The sequence below is a fragment of the Oratosquilla oratoria genome, chromosome 5, assembly GCF_046742065.1.
Source record: "Oratosquilla oratoria isolate Oo_2021 chromosome 5, ASM4674206v1, whole genome shotgun sequence".
In the NCBI taxonomy this organism is placed as follows: Eukaryota; Metazoa; Arthropoda; class Malacostraca; order Stomatopoda; family Squillidae; genus Oratosquilla; species Oratosquilla oratoria.
The window spans coordinates 52,504,590-52,509,589 of record NC_134781.1 but is presented as its reverse complement, the minus strand read 5'-3'; positions in this window follow the sequence as shown (position 1 = coordinate 52,509,589).

Here is a 5,000-nt window from a genome sequence, read left to right as displayed (position 1 = left end):
GATTTGAGCTTAACTCTTTAATATACAATGCATCTAAAATTGGGAGGGGTCTATCGCCAATACGAGACATAACGCCACTAGAGCAAATGCGAGACAAAACGCCACTAGTGTAAATACGAGACAAAACACCATAACCACAAGCATGTCACATTCCGCCACAACACGAACCCGGAGGCTCTCCAGTGCACGTGACATTTCGTCACTGCCCGAAATACCAGGTGACCTCCCCCAAAGTGATTAGCAAGTAAGAAACTCTAGTATAAAACTTAGAACTTTTACAAGACTCATCGGATTGATTATTATCCTGACAAGATAAAACATCCCTATAGCTACTGAAGAAGGATCTTGAACCCAAAATCTCGATCTAGCTAATATGACTAAATGCAGCCAAGTCATAAATATCCTTTCTAAGGAACACAAATCTGTAATAAGGTATTTGGAAAATATCTTTAAGAAAATGATTAATGCACAACTAGCCAACACTTTTAATGATATATGCATTAGAGAAAAACTCCAGCCCAAATACTTGTAATACATACATACATACATACATATATATATATATATATATATATATATACATACACATATATATGTATATATATATATATATATATATATATATACACATATACCAAAAGCTTTTTCCCCCTTACACAGGGAGTAGCCAAAAAGAAAAAGGCATAGAAACCACTCCCACCTATTTCATCCCCTATATATTTCACTCTACTCCACCCTCCTCCCTCTCTCATATCTTGGCACCTCCTGGATAACGGGTCATCCCCGCATCCTGTCCACTGCCCTGGGTCAGAAGCAGTGTCGCAAGACACAGCACATCCACAGCAAGGCCGCTTCATTAATTCTGCACCCCCCACTCTCCGTCCCCTCATGCATAAATGGAGAAGACGGGGAGAAATCCCTTCGGGCTGCGTCAAATTGTTTCTCATACATATTTCCTCACCCCCCATCTCCCACCCACTCCCCCTCATACATCACAGCATCATCCATACACAGCCCTTCCCCATTCACCCCTATCTTCTGTCCTCTCCCGTCCTTCCTCAACAGACATTCCTCTCTTTTGTAATGCCCCTTTTACCCCATCGATCCATCTTATCCTAGGACGCCCCCTCATATTCACTCCTTGCACCTCTGCCTTCCACACTTCTTTTACTAATCTTTTTTCACTCATTCTTTCCATGTGTCCAAACCATCCTAATAGTCTTTCATCAACCCTATCTCTCAACTCTCTTTCCATCCCTGTTCTCCTCCTCACCTCCTCCTTCTCACTCTATCTAGACTAGCAACCCCTATCATACTTCTCAGACATTTCATCTCAAACACATTCAAACTCCTTCTCTCTTTCTCTCTTATGTTCCATGTTTCTGGCCCGTGCAGTGCTATCGACACAACCGCTCTTTCATATAACCTCCTCTTAGCATCCATTCCTAGATGTCTATTTCTCATTACACTTTCTAATTCATCATCATCATCATCATCATCATCATCATCATCATCATCATCATCATCATCATCATCATCATCATCATCATCATCATCATCATCATCATCATCATCATCATCATCATCATCATCATCATCATCATCATCATCATCATCATCATCATCATCATCATCATCATCATCATCATCATCATCATCATCATCATCATCATCATCATCATCATCATCATCATCTCCTCCTCCTCCTCTTCCTCCTCTTCCTCATCCTCCTCCTCCATGGAGAGCTCGTTCTTGTTTCAATTCCATCACATCTTCATTGCTGAGTTGCTTACCATGGGACTGTAGCAATTTCTTCATATCATCTTCAGCCACCCCCTTGAAGCCAGCCATATGTGAGAGCCTGATGATATCCTTAAGAATGGGCGCCACATCACTAAATCCAATGAAGTCATCTGGCTTGACACACTCGGGCCACAGTTTCTTCCAGTAGTCTTTTTTTTTTTTTTTTTTTTTGCCACCACCTTCCATGCTACACTGATATTGTCACTGGCTTTCTTGATATTATAACTGGCCCGGAACTGTTTGACTGTGGGCTTATCTTGGCTGTCAGTCTTGTTAAGCAGCTGAATCATTGTGCGGCGCTGGTAATACATCCTGAAAGTGGCGATCACACCTTGGTTCATGGGCTAGATGAGTGCTGCCGTGTTTTGGGGAAGAAACATCACTTCTATGTTGTCTGCTCAATCTTCCATGGTTGTTGGATGGTTTGGGGCATTGTCAATCAGCAGTAGGAAACGGTTGGCAATGATTTCTTTATAAATGTAGAAGCTGTTTCACCAGTTTTCTTTACACTGTCTCTTTGTTTGATTATTGTGGAGACAGTTGATTGAGGCAACTACAAGATTCTGGCGATGGAGTTAGCCCCTTCACCTCTCTCATGGCTTTTTACAACTTTAAGTATTTTCTCCAACGATAGACTCTTCCTCGATCTTTTAGATTTTATACCACCAGTCGTAGTTATTGCAGGATACTTGGGAGCCATCCCGTTATGTATTACTCTCGTAAAAGCAACAGCGAATGTGAAATAGTAGCACACAATACAGACGCTGATACATGGGCCGAGGGAATATTGAATAAAGAGTGGGAACGAGTTTCGATAAGTGACCGATGGAAAGTGGGTGGCGCTGCAATTGCAGAGCGTTTGCTTACGATTTGGTGATCGTATAATCGAGTGCCTACATCGGAAAACGAGCGAGTGGTATCTATTGAAAATGGATCGTATAAACAAAATATTGGATATATACATTTATATACACATATATAAATGTATATATATACATATGAATATATATATATATATATGTGTGTGTGTGTGTGTGTGCGTGTGTGTGTGTGTGTGTGTGTGTGTGTGTGTGTGTGTGTGTGTGTGTGTGTGTGTGTGTGTGTGTGTGTGTGTGTGTGTGTGTGTGTGTGTGTGTGTGTGTGTGTGTGTGTGTGTGTGTGTGTGTGTGTGTGTGTGTGTGTGTGTGTGTGTGTGTGTGTGTGCGCGCGCGTGTGTAATAAAACCACTAGCAAAATAAAATGAAAGGTGACCGAAAGTTTTCGTCTATTTAAGACATTTTCAAAGGTACAGAGTAAGGAAACAGTGACAAGTTTCAATGGGGTTGTTTTTGCATTTAAGGGATTTTGATCATTGCATTGATTGGAATAACAAAGAAATTTGTCTTAAGTAAGGACATTAAGGAGAGGAATATCATAGAATCATGTTATATAAAAGCTTCTTTTAAGAACAACATGAATATGAGTATGGGAATGTATAAATTAGATAACTTTATAACATGCAAAACTGTTGACAGTAACCGGCTCAAACGTCTGGCAGTGCAGAGAGAATGAGGTCACATTGGACCTGTCCTAATTCCTCCCTAGTGTGCTTCTTTTGTATATATATATATATATATATATATATATGTATATATATACATATATATATATATATATTGACAATGTTTCCTTACTCTGTACCTTTGAAAATGTCTTGAATAGACGAAAACGAACGGTCATCTTTCATTTTATTTTCCAATTGATTTAATTACACATTTTGTGAATCACGTGTGTTTGTGATTTATTCGTATATGTATATGTATATATATATATATATATATATATATGCAATAAAAACACTAGGAGCGTGTGTTCACAAATGCGTAAATAACCACTAGGAAAAAGTAAACTAACGAAGCAGAGCGCTTTCGTGTAATTACATCTTCAATGCAGATACAAAGAAGGAATTATGATAATTCCTTCTTTGTATCTGCACTGAAGATGTAATTACACGAAAGCGCTCTGCTTCGTTAGTTTACTTTTTCCTAGTGGTTATTTACGCATATATATATATATGTGTGTGTGTATATATATATATATATATATGTATATATATATATACGAATAAATCACAAAAACACATGATTCACAAAATGTGTAATAAAACCACTTGGAAAATAAAATGAAAGGTGACCGTCATATATATATATATATATATATATATATATATATATATATATATATATATATATATATATATATATATATATATATATATATATATATATATATGTGTGTGTATATATATATATCACTAGTGAGAAATGTAGCAACCCATTTGTAAATCACAACACAGTTGGAGGAAGAAAGATAGATATGAGTGTGCAAAACTATATATTTCGATTGCTAACTGCAGTTACCAATCAAAATATATAGTTTTGCATACTCAACTCTTTCTTTCGTCCGAACTGTGGTGTTGGTTCTGATATGTATATATATATATATATATATATATATATATATATATATATATATATATATATATATATATGTATATACATATATATATACATATATACATATATATATATATATATATACATAATCTGTATATGCAATAATTGTTTAATTCTTCTCAAGTAACTAGGGTTTTCATTAAGCCATATTTGCATCAAGTTGAAGGATTTCCCCAAAGTGAATGGACATTACTGTTGTGGAACATTGCATGTACACTATTTGTTTTTTAACGGGAAGGCCACTTGAAGCAACGTTTGCTAAAATTTCCATTGCAATTAAAAAAAATAAAGTTTCCAAATGGTAAAAACGTTGCTTTGATAATTGCCCCTCGGATGTCAAATCTCCAGTGTATACGAGGAGTTGATGACACGGTTATTTCTTTCTTTATGAGCCCGATTTTCTATTTTTTTTTTTCAAGCTTTGACGTATCTACCCTAAAGGTTTGCAACCTCAGATACGCAAACCCCAGGGATTTATCAGGATTTACGTACTAAGCGGATAAGCTAAATTGATACATTACTTTTTAATTATTAACATTCAGTATAGGTTTCTCCTTGTCTTCTCTAGTTTTGCACGTGGGGACGAGAAGTGATGGTTGTCATGTAAATAAAGCGAAGGGAGTAAATCACGTAAGGAAACCCAGAAGAAGATATTAAAATTAATTAGTGCTGTGAACTTTAGTTCTGTATGCCTGATGGAAA